This window comes from Tursiops truncatus, chromosome 5 (genome assembly GCF_011762595.2).
Source record: "Tursiops truncatus isolate mTurTru1 chromosome 5, mTurTru1.mat.Y, whole genome shotgun sequence".
Lineage (NCBI taxonomy): Eukaryota > Metazoa > Chordata > Mammalia > Artiodactyla > Delphinidae > Tursiops > Tursiops truncatus.
In genome coordinates, this window is record NC_047038.1 from 32,263,172 (window position 1) to 32,276,673 (window position 13,502).

The window sequence follows — 13,502 nt, forward strand, 5'->3', positions numbered from 1 at the left end:
AATTTCAATTTTCTTAAATTTACCAAGGTTTGATTTGTGACCCAAGATATGATTTATCCTGGAGAATGTTCCATGAGCATTTGAGAAGAACGTGTATTCTGTTGTTTTTGGATAGAATGTCCCATAAAGATTAACTAAGTCTATCTTGTTTAATGTGTCATTTAAAGCCTGTGTTTCCTTATTTATTTTCATATTGGATGATCCGTCCATTGGTGAATGTGAGGTGTTAAAGTCCCCTACTATGATTGCGTTACTGTCCATTTCCCTATTATGGCTGTTAGCATTTGCCTTACATATTGAGGTGCTCCTATGTTGGGTGCATAAATATTTACAATTGTTATATCTTCTTCTTGGATTGATCCCTTGATCATTATGTAGTTTCCTTCTTTGTCTCTTCTAATAGTCTTTGTTTTAACGTCTATTTTGTCTGATGTGAGCACTGCTACTCCAGCTTTCTTTTGATTTCTATTTGCATGGAATATCTTTTTTCATCCCCTCACTTTCAGTCTGTATGTATCCCTAGGTCTGAAGTGAGTCTCTTGTAGACATAATATATACGGGTCTTGTTTTTGTATCCATTCAGCCACTCTACGTCTTTTGGTTGGAGCATTTAATCCATTTACATTTAAGGTAATTATCGATATGTATGTTCCTGTTACCATTTTCTTAATTGTTTTGGGTTTGTTATTGTAGGTCTTTTCCTTCTCTTGTGTTTCTTGCCTAGAGAAGTTCCTTTAGCATTTGTTGTAAAGCTGGTTTGGTGGTGCTGAATTCTCTTAGCTTTTGCTTGTCCATAAAGGTTTTAATTTCTCCATCATATCTGAATGAGGTCCTTGCTGGGTAGAGTAATCTTGGTTGTAGGTTTTTATCCTTCATCACTTTAAATGTCCTGCCACTCCCTTCTGGCTGCCAGAGTTTCTGCTGAAAGATCAGCTGGTAACCTTATGGGGATTCCCTTTTGTGTTATTTGTTGTTTTTCCCTTTCTGCTTTTAATATTTTTTCTTCGTATTTAGTTTTTGATAGTTTGATTAGTATGTGTCTTGGTGTGTTTCTCCTTGGATTTATCCTGTATGGGACTCTCTGTGCTTCTTGGACTTGATTAACTATTTCCTTTCCCATATTAGGGAAGTTTTCAACTGTAATCTCCTCAAGTATTTTCTCAGTCCCTTTCTTTTTCTCTTCTTCTGGGACCCCTATAATTCGATTGTTGGTGCGTTTAATGTCCCAGAGGTCTCTGAGACTATCCTCAATTCTTTTTATTCTTTTTTGTTTATTCCTCTCTGCAGTAGTTATTTCCACTATTTTATCTTCCAGGTCACTTATCCGTTCTTCTGCCTCAGTTATTCTGCTATTGATCCCTTCTACAGAATTTTTAATTTCATTTATGTTGTTGTTCATTGCTATTTGTTTGCTCTTTAGTTCTTCTAGCTCCTTTTTAAATGTTTCTTGTATTTTCTCCATTCTATTTCCAAGATTTTGGATCATCTTTACTGTCATTATTCTGAATTCTTTTTCAGGTAGACTGCCTATTTCCTCTTCATTTGTTAGGTCTGCTGAGTTTTTGCCTTCCTCCTTCATCTGCTGTGTGTTTCTCTGTCTTCTCATTTTGCTTAACTTACTGTGTTTGGGTGGTCCTTTTCTCAGCCTGCAGGTTTGTAGTTCCCATTGTTTTTGGTGTCTGTCCCCAGTGGCTAAAGTTGGTTCAGTGGGTTGTGTAGGCTTCCTAGTGGAGGGGACCAGTGCCTGTGTCCTGGTGGATGAGGCTGGATCTTGCCTTACTGGTGGGCAGGTCCATGTCTGGTGGTGTGTATTGGGGTGTCTCTGGCCTTATTATGATTTTAGGCAGCCTCTCTGCTAGTGGATGGGGTTGCGTTCCTGTCTTCCTAGTTATTTGGCATAGGGTGTCCAGCACAGTAGCTTGCTGGTCATTGAGTGGAGCTGGGTCTTGACGTTGAGATGGAGATCTCTGGGAGATTTTCACCGTTGGATGTTTCATGGAGCTGGGAGGTCTCTTGTGGACCAGTGTCCTGAACCTGGCTCTCCCACCTCAGAGGCACAGCCCTGGTGCCTGGGAGCATGAAGAGCCTGTCATCCCCATGGCTTAGAATAAAAGGGAGAAAAAAAAGAAAAAAAAGAAGATAAAGTAAAATAAAATAAAAGTTATTAAAATAAAAAATAATTATTAAAAAAAATTTAAAAGAGAGTCATAAAAAAACCGTAAAGAAGAGAGCAACCAAACCAAAAAACAAATCTGCCAATGATAACGAGTGCTGAAAACTATACTAAAATAACAACAAAAACAAAAGTGGACAGACAGAACCCTAGGACAAATGGTAAAAGCAAATCTATACAGACAAAATCACACACAGAAGCATACACATACACACTCACAAAAAGAGAAAAAGGGAAAAAATATATATATATCGTTGCTCCCAAAGTCCATCTCCTCAATTTGGGCTGATTCGTTGTCTATTCAGGTATTCCACAGATACAGGGTACATCAGATTGATTGTGGAGATTTATTCCGCTGCTCCTGAGGCTGCTGGGAGAAATTTCCCTTTCTCCTCTTTGTTCTTACAGCTCCAAAGGGGGTTCAGCTTTGGATTTGGACCTGCCTCTGCATGTAGGTCACCTGAGGGCATCTGTTCTTTGCTCAGATAGGATGGGGTTAAAGGAGTAGCTGCTTTGGGGGCTCTGGCTCACTCAGGCCACGGGGAGGGAGGGGTATGGATGCGGGGCGAGCCTGCAGCGGCAGAGGCTGGCGTGATGTTGCACCAGCATTAGGTGCACCGTGTATTCTCCCGGGGAAGTTGTTCCTGGATCAAAGGACCCTGGCAGTGGTGGGCTGCACAGGCTCCCGGCAGGGGAGGTGTGGATAGTGACCTGTGATTGCACACAGGCTTCTTTGTGGCTGAAGCAGCAGCCTTAGCATCTCATGCCCGTCTCTGGGGTCCATGCTGATAGCTCGCGCCTGTCTGTGGACCTCCTCTAAGTGGTGCTCTCAATCCCCTCTCCTCGTGCACCAGGAAACAAAGAGGCAAGGAAAAGTCTCTTGCCTCTTCGGCAGCTCCAGACTTTTTCCCAGATGCCCTACCCGCTAGCTGTGGCGCACTAGCCCCCTTCAGGCTGTGTTCACGCAGCCAACCCTAGTCCTCTCCCGGGGATCTGACCTCCGAAGCCGGAGCCTCGGCTCCCAGCCCCCATCCGTCCCGGCTGGTGAGCAGACAAGCCTCTCGGTGTGCTGAGTGCTGGTCGGCACCGATCCTCTGTGCGGGAATCTCTCCGCTTTGCCCTCCGCACCCCTGTTGCTGTGCTCTCCTCCGCGGCGCCGAAGCTTCCCCCCTCCGCCACCCGCAGTCTCTGCCCACGAAGCGGCTTCCTAGTGTGTGGAAACCTTTCCTCCTTCACAGCTCCCTCCCACTGGTGCAGGTCCCGTCCCTATTCTTTTGTCTCTATTTTTTCTTTTTTCTTTTGCCCTAACCAGGTACGTGGGGAGTTTCTTGCCTTTTGGGAGGTCTGAGGTCTTGTGCCAGCATTCAGTAGGTGTTCTGTAGGAGCTGTTCCACATGTAGATGTATTTCTGATGTGTCTGTGTGGAGGAGGGTGATCTCCATGTCTTACTCTTCCACCATCTTGAAGCTCCTCATATGTATCTTTTTGAATTAGTGTTTTTACCATATGCCAGTACCGTACAAGGTACTGACATTTTGTGATGAGCAAAAGAGACTTTATTTTTTTGCCTACATTGAGTTTGTAGTGTCATTGATGTGGAGACCCATTCATTAAATCCCCCATGAGTATATAATTACCAAACAATCAGTGCTAAATGGGTAAGGACCAAGATTCCATGTCACTGTGTAACTAAGCAGACCTAACCTGTCCACTCTGGAGGCTCAGGAATGGCTTCTCTATGGAAGTGCTCTCTGAAGGGAGATTAGAAAGTTTCAGAGGAATTAATGGGAATTTGTGCGTGTGGACATTCCAGGTGGAGGACAGAGTCTGTGTGAAGGTCCTGAGGTAGGAGGAGTGATCAACAGAAAAAAAATAGAGACCAGAGGGGTTGAGAAATAGCCAGCCAAAGGCAGAGTGGTTGGAGATGGGGGAAAAGAGAGCAGAGATCAGATCCTTCATGGGTCTTTTTTTCCTGTGCTTCTGAGACTGTGTAATGTGGCAACTTGGATGCAACCAAATGCAATCTCCAGCAGCATGTTTTATTTATAAAATATTCTACTGAAACATCTGCTTTGAACTCCTCAAATATTCACATTCATGTTGTTGATATCTGGAGCTCCTCCATTTTCTTGTGCATTTCCCACAGTTTAAACTCATGAGATAAATAAATGTCTAGTATGTTCCTATTGTTTACAGGCAGTAATGTTCTAATGTCCAGGCAAGGAAGGCTCTGCCCTGGTCTTCTGCTCTGGCCTTCTTCCAGCCATTCTTCCCCTAAGGGGAAAAAGACTGTGAGGCCAGGAGTTGGTGCCAACTCAGAGCCTCACTCCTACTCCCTTCTGGATTATTCTTTGTGTACATGGGAGCCTTAATTCCCTGCCCAAACAACACCAGTTAACTTTGGGTTAAGTTTTATTCCAAAATAATGCATGCTTTTTGAAAATATAAAAATTTTTAAAAGTAAACATAAAATATCTTTATAGTCCCACCAACCAAAGACAGACACTGTCAACATTTTAGGATAGTTTTACCTAGGATTACCTTATGCTTTATAAAACAATACTGTATAGTTGAGTTTATATCCTATACAATCCCTATTTTAGTTTCCAGTTAATATTATAACATGAAGTTTTCCTAGACTATTCAAAACAATGATCACAAAGTAAACCATAATTTATTTAATTGTTTATTATTTGCTTTTCAAGGTGTTTCCTTGCTTAACTCATTAATTATTTGCCATTATAATTGTCACAGCATTAAGCATCTATCTGTGTGCTTAAACGTTGTACACATGTCAGTTTATTTCCTTAGGCTAAATTTCTAGAAGTTAAATTGTATGAGCCTTTTTAAGGCCTTTGAAATATATTGCCTACTTATTTGTAGAAATTTTATGTCCTTTTCTGTTCTAAACAACAGATTATGAGTATGCTGTGTGCTGATTTCCTCACATTTTCCCTAAAGTTGAGTGGTATCACTGGAAAGAATTCTGCTAATCTGACAGTTATAGAGGTATTGTTTGTATGTGTGCATTATCAGTTCATAGTTGTTTCTCTATTTATGGAGATGTTGCTGTTTGTTGTGACAATATCTGTGGGCTCTTTATATGGGAATGATATTTTAACTCTGATATTTTCTGTGACTATTATCTCCTAGTTTGTTTTTTGCCTTCTTATTTTGGTCAGTTTAATTGACATGCAAAATTTAAAACGTTTATGTAATTAAATATATTTATCTTTTATACTGTAATTTTCCCATTGCTTTTAAGCTTAGTGATCCTTCCCTGTGCAGAAATCAAATTACATTCAGCAATACTTATTTTTGTTGCATACAACTTCTGCAGTTAAATGTTTAGTCCACATGGGGTGTATATAGAGTATACACACTGTGTACATTTCAGTGTATGATAAAAACCTAATTTGATCACACATTGATTTCCTCCCAGTAGCTCTCCAGTTGCCTATTGGTCAAGCAAGTTATCTTTGCCCCCTTGGTTTTTGATGTCTCTCTTTTATCAGTTATAAAACACTGAATCAGGCTAACTATTTTGTTTCATTAACCTATTTATTTTTGGACCAGTGTAAGAGTTTAAATTGTAGTAGTGTTAAAATATGTCTATATTGCCCAATTACACTATTAGTTGGCAGAACTATGTCAATGGTTGTGTATCTGAGAGAGCACTAGGAATGGAAAAAAAGCTACTCCTCATGTCCCAGTTGCTCTAAATGCACAATATGCTCCTTGAAGGAATCCACTAGATTTTATATGTGTTTGGACTCTGTCCATAGGGTCAAGCAAAATGCTGTCTATACTGTGCAAGCTCAAATGACATTGCCTATTGTCTGCCTGGCCAGAGACCAGCAGGAGAATTGATTTCAGCAGCCATTTTCAGAGAGTATATCAAAGTTCTGCTTTCAAAGCTTGCCAAGGCAATGAGGAGTGGACACATGGGACGAAAGGCTTCTGGCTTTTTGTCTGTCTGGTCATACTTTCTTCTCTGGGAGAGGCAACTACTGTTCTTCTGTGCTAAGCTATTAAGTAAGGAAACTGATGAGATTTTCCTTTTGCTTTGTTTGAATGTAGGATGGTTTATAAATATGTCCGCATGAGCTATGGATAAAGTATGGCAGGAGACATTAGAATGAAGCATAATTGGACTGATGGGAGCTTCGTGATGCATTTTAAAGGTTTACCTGTGAAATCACAAGTAGAGCCCTCTTTAAACTTCTCATACATTAGAACCAGTGATAGCTATCGAACAAGTATTAATTAGAAAAGACCCTGAGGAATCATCTAGTTCAACTCCTTTACTTTATAGAGTAAGGAGAAAGAGAGAGATCCAAAGAAGCTAAGATCTGTTTTCATGGTCACACAGTTAATAAATTAGTACAGATATCTTGTAACTCCTCTTTCAGTCCTCTTCTTATAGTACCCTGACTTCATTAGTTAAAATGACAGTGACAATCTGAGCAATCCCAGAACCTCTAAAACTTATCTTTCTATATACACATAGGTGGAGAGCTTGTGTTTGGAAAATTCCTGGTGAATTGCAATGGGCCTCTTAAGAATCTTCCCATTTTTAATCTCTCTCCCCAGTCCCAAGAAACTAGGCCATAGAATCATCAATTCACTGGAATTTAATAGTTTTTCTTTTTTCTTGTGCTTTGAGAGCAGAATCTCTTAAAACCCAACTCTAAACTCAGGCGTGTGATGTGCTTTCTGATGTCACTTTTAACACAAAAGCCAAAAGTTACCAAACCATCTCAGAATTATTGCCTTTGATGCAGTGTTATAATACAGTGTTTTCACTCCCAGCACTGTGAATCACATATACTTTCATCCATTACCTGAAGCTTTATTTTTAACATTTCCATCCTTCATGATAAGAAGAAACAGTTGTTTAAGTTGAAAAGTAAAAATGCAACTATGAGTCAAGAAAAATCTATGTGATTTTGAAGTGGGGAGGGGAGTATTGGAATCCATTTTTTTTCTTGTTTATTCTCAAGAGTGATCACTTTTTCAGGATACCAAAAAACCCCCTCAGCAAGCAAATAGCAAAAGCACATCTAATTCATGGACCATAACCGTCATATAATTTAAATTAACAGCACCATTACTGAGTAAAGAAACAGGCTCTGCGTTATCTAGCTGTGTATGTCCAACCTTCTGTTATCACGCACTCAGATATTAGATTTTCTTTTTGAGAGGATTTTTTTGTGCTAAATTGCTTGGTGAAGATTTGTTTTTGTGTTTCTCATAAAGAAATTCAGCGAGTTGGAATGTTCCATGGATAAATGGGGAGCTTAGGTCTCCAAAGGTCTCTTCTTTATTTCTTTAGTATTAATGAAAGAAATCAAAGGGGGTCATAAAGACAACTCTTATTATCAGAATGTTCTTCAGGATTTTGAACATACTAGAGAAAGAATTCTTGATGTGGCAACATCAAAGCTTAAACTAGTAGGACTTATTGTATTGGCTAGAAGATGATACAATTTTCCTTTTTCTCTTTAGAGAAGGAAAGCTTTGACTATTGCCTAATGGATTGTATAAATGCGGTCTTTTGTGCTTTGAGTCTGTTATTGCATCTGCATTTTATGAAAATCTCATATTTTGGGTTTCACAGATGGACTCATTTGAATTAGGTATGCTGAAAAGAGTTTTTCCAAATTGTATTATGTAAAAGGCTAATGCAGCAGACTTGACTCAAAATTTTCTGGAACAACGATTAGGCCCAAAGATTCTTAGGATGAAGAAATAGTTGTGGTGAAGAACACCCAGAGCTCCCCCAGGTGGGAGGGGCAAGAGTCCTTCTAGGAAAGGCATGATTCTTACCTCAAAACAGGTCCATGAAAAAAGCCCATTGTCTTTCTCACTGACTGACCCAAATTTCTCCGTGCAAAGCAAATAGCTTATGAAATTTGCTTTTAATTTTCAAATGAAATGCATTTGAGTCAACATCCCAACATACCGGAAAACAGAAAGGAGTTTCATGACATTGAGTGCACTTAGTGCACATTTGCTGCAAAAATTTCATGGAATGGTGTCAACTGCTTCAGAAGAGAAACAGTTTTAAAGAAGAAAAAAGACCCTCAGATATTTTTAGGCCTTCCTTTAAAAAGTGGACAAAGTGACCCTAGGATCCTGGTGAAAATTTGTCTTTAAAAGTAGATGTCAGAACTTCTTAGCTTCCTTCTGTTTTTTACTTGGAAGAATATAATTCTTGTTGTAGTACACAATTCCTGTGAACATATATTTGAAAGAAACATAAAATCTTTGAGGGAGCAATGTACTCAGAAAGGAAAAAGTATGGGGGGGTATTGGGTGGATGGGATAAGGGAGGACAGAAAAGCTGAATGGGGTAAAATGAATAGTTTCTAACACACCTCAAGATCCAACTTAAAAAGCAGTTTAGGAAAAAAATAAGAAGAATTGGTCATTTTTTAAGACTATTTTTTTCTATTCTGGGCAAGAGAAGTAATGGGAACATGGGATATTATGATTATTTCTTTCTACCTCTCTCTTCCTCTCTCCAACCTGGCCCCCATCTGCCCTTCCTTCCTTCCTTCCTTTCTTCCTTCTCTCCTTCCCTCCTTTCCTCCTTCCCTCTTTTCACTTTTTCTACCATAACAAACTGAGGAAAGGACATCATCAAGGAAGGGCATATAGGTGGACCTATGAAAAGCAAATTGAGTTACAGTTGCTCTTTGGTATTAAGAAAGAGGTGCTTAGCCTGAAGACCCCTCAGCAATCTAAGGATGAGGTTTGGTGGTTTATGAATTCCCAAAATTGTCAACACGTGCCTATTTTCATTTTTTAAGGGATAGAGTGAGCTCTCATCTTTCATCAGATTCTCCAGAGGTTCCATGGCCTAGAAAAGTGTAAGAACCACTGATACACAGCATTTGAAGCAAAAACAATAGTTAGACACTATTATAATTTTTAAATGTTACTGTAGTATACTATGGTCTATGGTTTTCTTTCTTTCCTTTTTTTTTTTTTTTTACAAGTGGATCAGAGTTTATTAAGTAGGGAGTGGAGAAGGTGCAGCACAACTAGAAGTATGCAACACTCAAACTGAACCGAACCTGAGATTCCTGAAAAAATCTGTCGGTTACACAATTGGCTACTTCTGACACCACTGATACAGGGTCTTGTCAGGGGTGATGAGGGAATAATGCCAGTGGCAGGACCGGCGGTTGCTCCTGTAACTGGGAACGATCTCCGCGGAGCTTTCAAAGGCCAGGCCACTGACTCAGGGTCGAGATTTCAGTGTGGATGCAGCCAGACCCGCCAAGATGGCTATGACCATGAAGCCCTGGGGGCAATTCGGGTGGGCATGATGAGCTGGGAGTGCTGGTTCTGACCCCGGTGGAAGCAATAGAGGCCGTAGGTAAGGGCGGCTGCTGTGCCCAGGCAGCCTATGGGTACCATTGGGTTCTCGCGGGTCTTGCGAAGAAACTTTTCCTTGAAGCTTTCTGAAGTGCTGTGTACACTGGGGCGAAAGCCCTCAATGACTGGGGGCTGCGATGGTTTAAAGGGTGCCTCTGGAGTGACAGGGCCAGGAGTCGCCATGTTTCAGGCTACAGCAGTAGGAGAAAATCAGGACACTAATATGGTTTTCTTAATACACATCTTTTTCAGTAAGTTTTAGATGGTGATTTTTTTTTCCAGTTCGTTGTTTGTCCTTTTTCTTTAGTTGTGAGTTTTTCATGTATACTAGTAAAAGAGGATTTGTTTTCTACTTGAAATTTTGAATCTCAATAAAATTAATGCACAAAATTTGTGGGAGACACAGAACTTGCATAGACTAAATGATCTCCTCCAAAGTATTTTTTACCTCCAAAGGGAAAGATAGCAACTTCAAGGTGGAGAAACCCAGCAGACACCACTTACCCAATTGATCAAGATTAACATCACCAGTAATGAAGCATTATTACACTGTTAATCCTTTGATAAGATTCCTTGAGAAGGCAATAGCATAGTTTCTGTGATATTCTTGCCAAAAATACAGAACCTTATTCCAATCAAGAGAAAAAAATCAGAGGAACCCAAACTGAGAGACATTCTACCAAATAACTGGCCAATAATCTTCAAAGATGTCAACATCATGAGAGACATGGAAAACTGAGGAGCTATTATGCATCAGAGGAGACTGGGGAGGTATAACAACTAAATGCAAGGTGGAATCCTGGTAGGATACTGGAACAGGAAAAAATGTCAGTGAAAAAAACTGGTGAATTTTTTTTTTTTTTTTTTTTTGCGGTACGCGGGCCTCTCACTGTTGCGGCCTCTCCCGCTGTGGAGCACAGGCTCCGGATGCACAGGCCCAGCGGCCACGGCTCACGGGCCCAGCTGCTCCGCAGCACGTGGGATCCTCCCGGACCAGGGCACGAACCCACGTCCCCTAGCATCGGCAGGCGGACTCTCAACCACTGCGCCACCAGGGAAGCCCAAAACTAGTGAAATTTTAATAAGCTCTATAATTTAGTCAACAAACCTGTACCAAGGTTGATTTATTAGCTTTGGTAATTGTACTATGGTTATGTAAGATATTAACAAAAGGGCAGCTGAGTAAGGAAAGGGTATACAGGAACTCTCTGTAAGCCTGAATTACTAAGTCTTCTATAAGTCTAAATTGAGTTCAAAAGTAAAAAGAAAAAGAGAGAGAGAGAGACAATGGATTCTCAATGACATCCTCTTAACATTTGGGTCCAGCTCTGCCTGAAGTCTGAGAATTTTCTCCTAACATTGTAGTTAGGTGAGATAATACATGCCCCTTTATCTTAAAAAGATTTAAGCAAAATAAAATTCTCTATCTTAACTTTGTTACTCTGAACAACTTGAACCCAAGAATATATAATGTCCTGAAAAAATGTTGTTGCTTTAATCTTTCCTCCTTTTTTGATTTTGTTGGGTTTTGATACCAGCTTCCTGACTCTAGAGTGCTTTATTCTTGACCTTGAGCACAGATCATATCTCTATGTGACTTCTAGACATGGGTCACTGACATAAAGTGCCTGGCTATTTCTTTTCATAACTTCCATAATTATTAGAATATCAATTATGACTCTTTGGCATTAAATATGAATACATGGCCTTTTTTCTTTCTCATAAGTTTTGTAGATCTCTTCTTAGTGGTAATACTATATTATTTACTACCAGATATCTAATAACTATCTGTGCAGGAGAATGTATAGCTGTCTTACACTGTGTTCCTCTATCTTTCATTGATTTAAATACTTGAGTGACTACTACATGTCATAAAGTATTTTTCAGCAGAGAATAATACAGGTAGATTCTCACCATCCTATCTGTATTCCTACGCACAGGAAGGAGGAAAGAGGGAATGCGGGATAAGTGGCTTTGCCTTTTAGGAATCCCTTGGAGGTTGCATCCATTTCAGTTCTGTTACTTCTATTAGCCCAGACATCATCACACGGACTCACCTCCTTTGTGCCAAAAGGAAGCAGAGAGATCAATTCTCCTGCTGAGCAACCTTGTACTCCCTAAAACTTGTGATGGTGGGGACTATTATTTTAAAGAAGATGGAGAGAATAGGAAGATCTCTGCCACAATGGATTTTAAATGCGGGAGTCATGTATTCAGATCTGTGTCTTTAAAAGTTCACTTGAATAGCTTTGTGAACAACAGAGCTTAGTGGAGGCAGAAGTGGAATTGAGGAGACCAGTTAGGAGGCTACTTGCAGTTCAGATGGCAGGTGATGGTGGCTACTCGGTGTTGGCAGGGTAAGTGTTCAGTTTTTAACCACTAACTCTGTGAATTTTCACTTGGATAATGAAATCATTGTAAACCTTAGAGCATTTATTATAATTATGATCATCTTCACATAATTATTGTTTTCCCCACCTGGAGGTTGATCACATTATTATTATATACAATGATTTTACAAGACAATGTAATAAATAAGTGCTTTATTTTGGCCACCAAGCTAATGGTTCTTATTTACTCTACAACATGACATTAGCTGGGAGGTGAGTTAGGAATTTTTTGTGGTAGTGCAAGTCAGAGATAATAGTGGCTTAGACTAGGGTTGAAGCCAGGCAGATGGAGAAAAGACGAAAATTTCAACAGAACTGGCAAGTAGAAAGTGAGAGAAGGGAGAGAAAGGAATTAAGAACAGCTCATAGGCGTTCTGCCTTGATCAAATTGGTGAACATTGTTGCCATTTACTGAGCTGGAGAAGTTTGTAAAGAAATGAGTTTTCAGGAGCCAGTGAGAGTCAAGATTTCTTTTTCATTTATGTTAGGTTTGAGATCCAAATGGAAAACAAAATGGATGTGTAATAGGTGATTAAGTATAGATGCTTGGGGCTTAGGTGTCAGGTCGGGGAAAGATAATCTATAAACTGACTGGGAGTTTCTGCTACAAAGATGCTCCTGGGAGGTTCAAAGGATGAGATGAGGCAGATAAACCTAGGAGAAAAGTGGGAAGTTCCAGGGGGTCTGTTCTGCATAGATAAGAATGATGAAGAGTCTGAGAATGAGTGGGCTTAGTTATCTGCTTAACTAAAGACTCTAGTCTTAGTAGCATTCACAGTGGAGAGGTATTTATTCTCCACAAAATACTTAGATTTTTATCGCAACTTTACATAGTTGAGTGGATATTGGTAAGAGTAGATAGGGATGCACTTGACTTCCTTCTTTCAGAATGGGCTTCAAAGAATGCACAGTTCAGAAGCCTCCAATTTCTGTCTTTTGTGTAGTTGCTTTTGGCCAATGGTGTCTTTCTTCTGAATTTCCCAGACATGCTTACTGAGACCTAGTATACATTCAAAGTCAGCTGATATTTTCATCAGGATAGCTTTAGTAGAACCTGGTAAACATAATATCATAATGGTTGCAGGCTTCACTCGTGCATCCTTGAACTTGAGACTAGGTCCAAAGACTTTAAAGGAATACTCTGAGCTGTTCAAAGCTGACCTCTCACCAGGTAATGACGACACTCCAGTTAGTCAATGCCCAGGAGGAATTTGGGAATGATGAAGTGTTATTTTGCAACGCTTGCCACTTGGAACGTTTTATTTGGTCTCCTGTAGTCTATTCTTGTGTCTCTTTCCCTTCTCACTCCTTTTCTATCCAATTGTATCACTTTTTAACAGTTCATCACAAAGGGAAAGTAAGAATTGGATGGTCTCCCTCTCGTTTTTTAACACCTTTGACTAAAAGTAGATTTGTGACTGTAATCACTTCCAGAAAGGACTTGCATTGGGTGCCAGTAAATTGACTCTTGCTTCCAAGTATGCAAGTGTGTAAGGCCATGGGGGTGGGAGAATGAAGTGGGGTTTTGTTTTGTTCTTTTTTTTCCTGCTGCC

The 13,502-nt window shown here is 40.0% G+C and overlaps 1 pseudogene; it reads right to left on the minus strand.

Moving 5' to 3' along the window:
• Positions 1-9,422: 9,422 nt before the first annotated feature.
• Positions 9,423-9,742, minus strand: LOC101338947 (HIG1 domain family member 2A pseudogene; annotated as a pseudogene).
• Between the last annotated feature and the right edge of the window lie 3,760 nt (positions 9,743-13,502).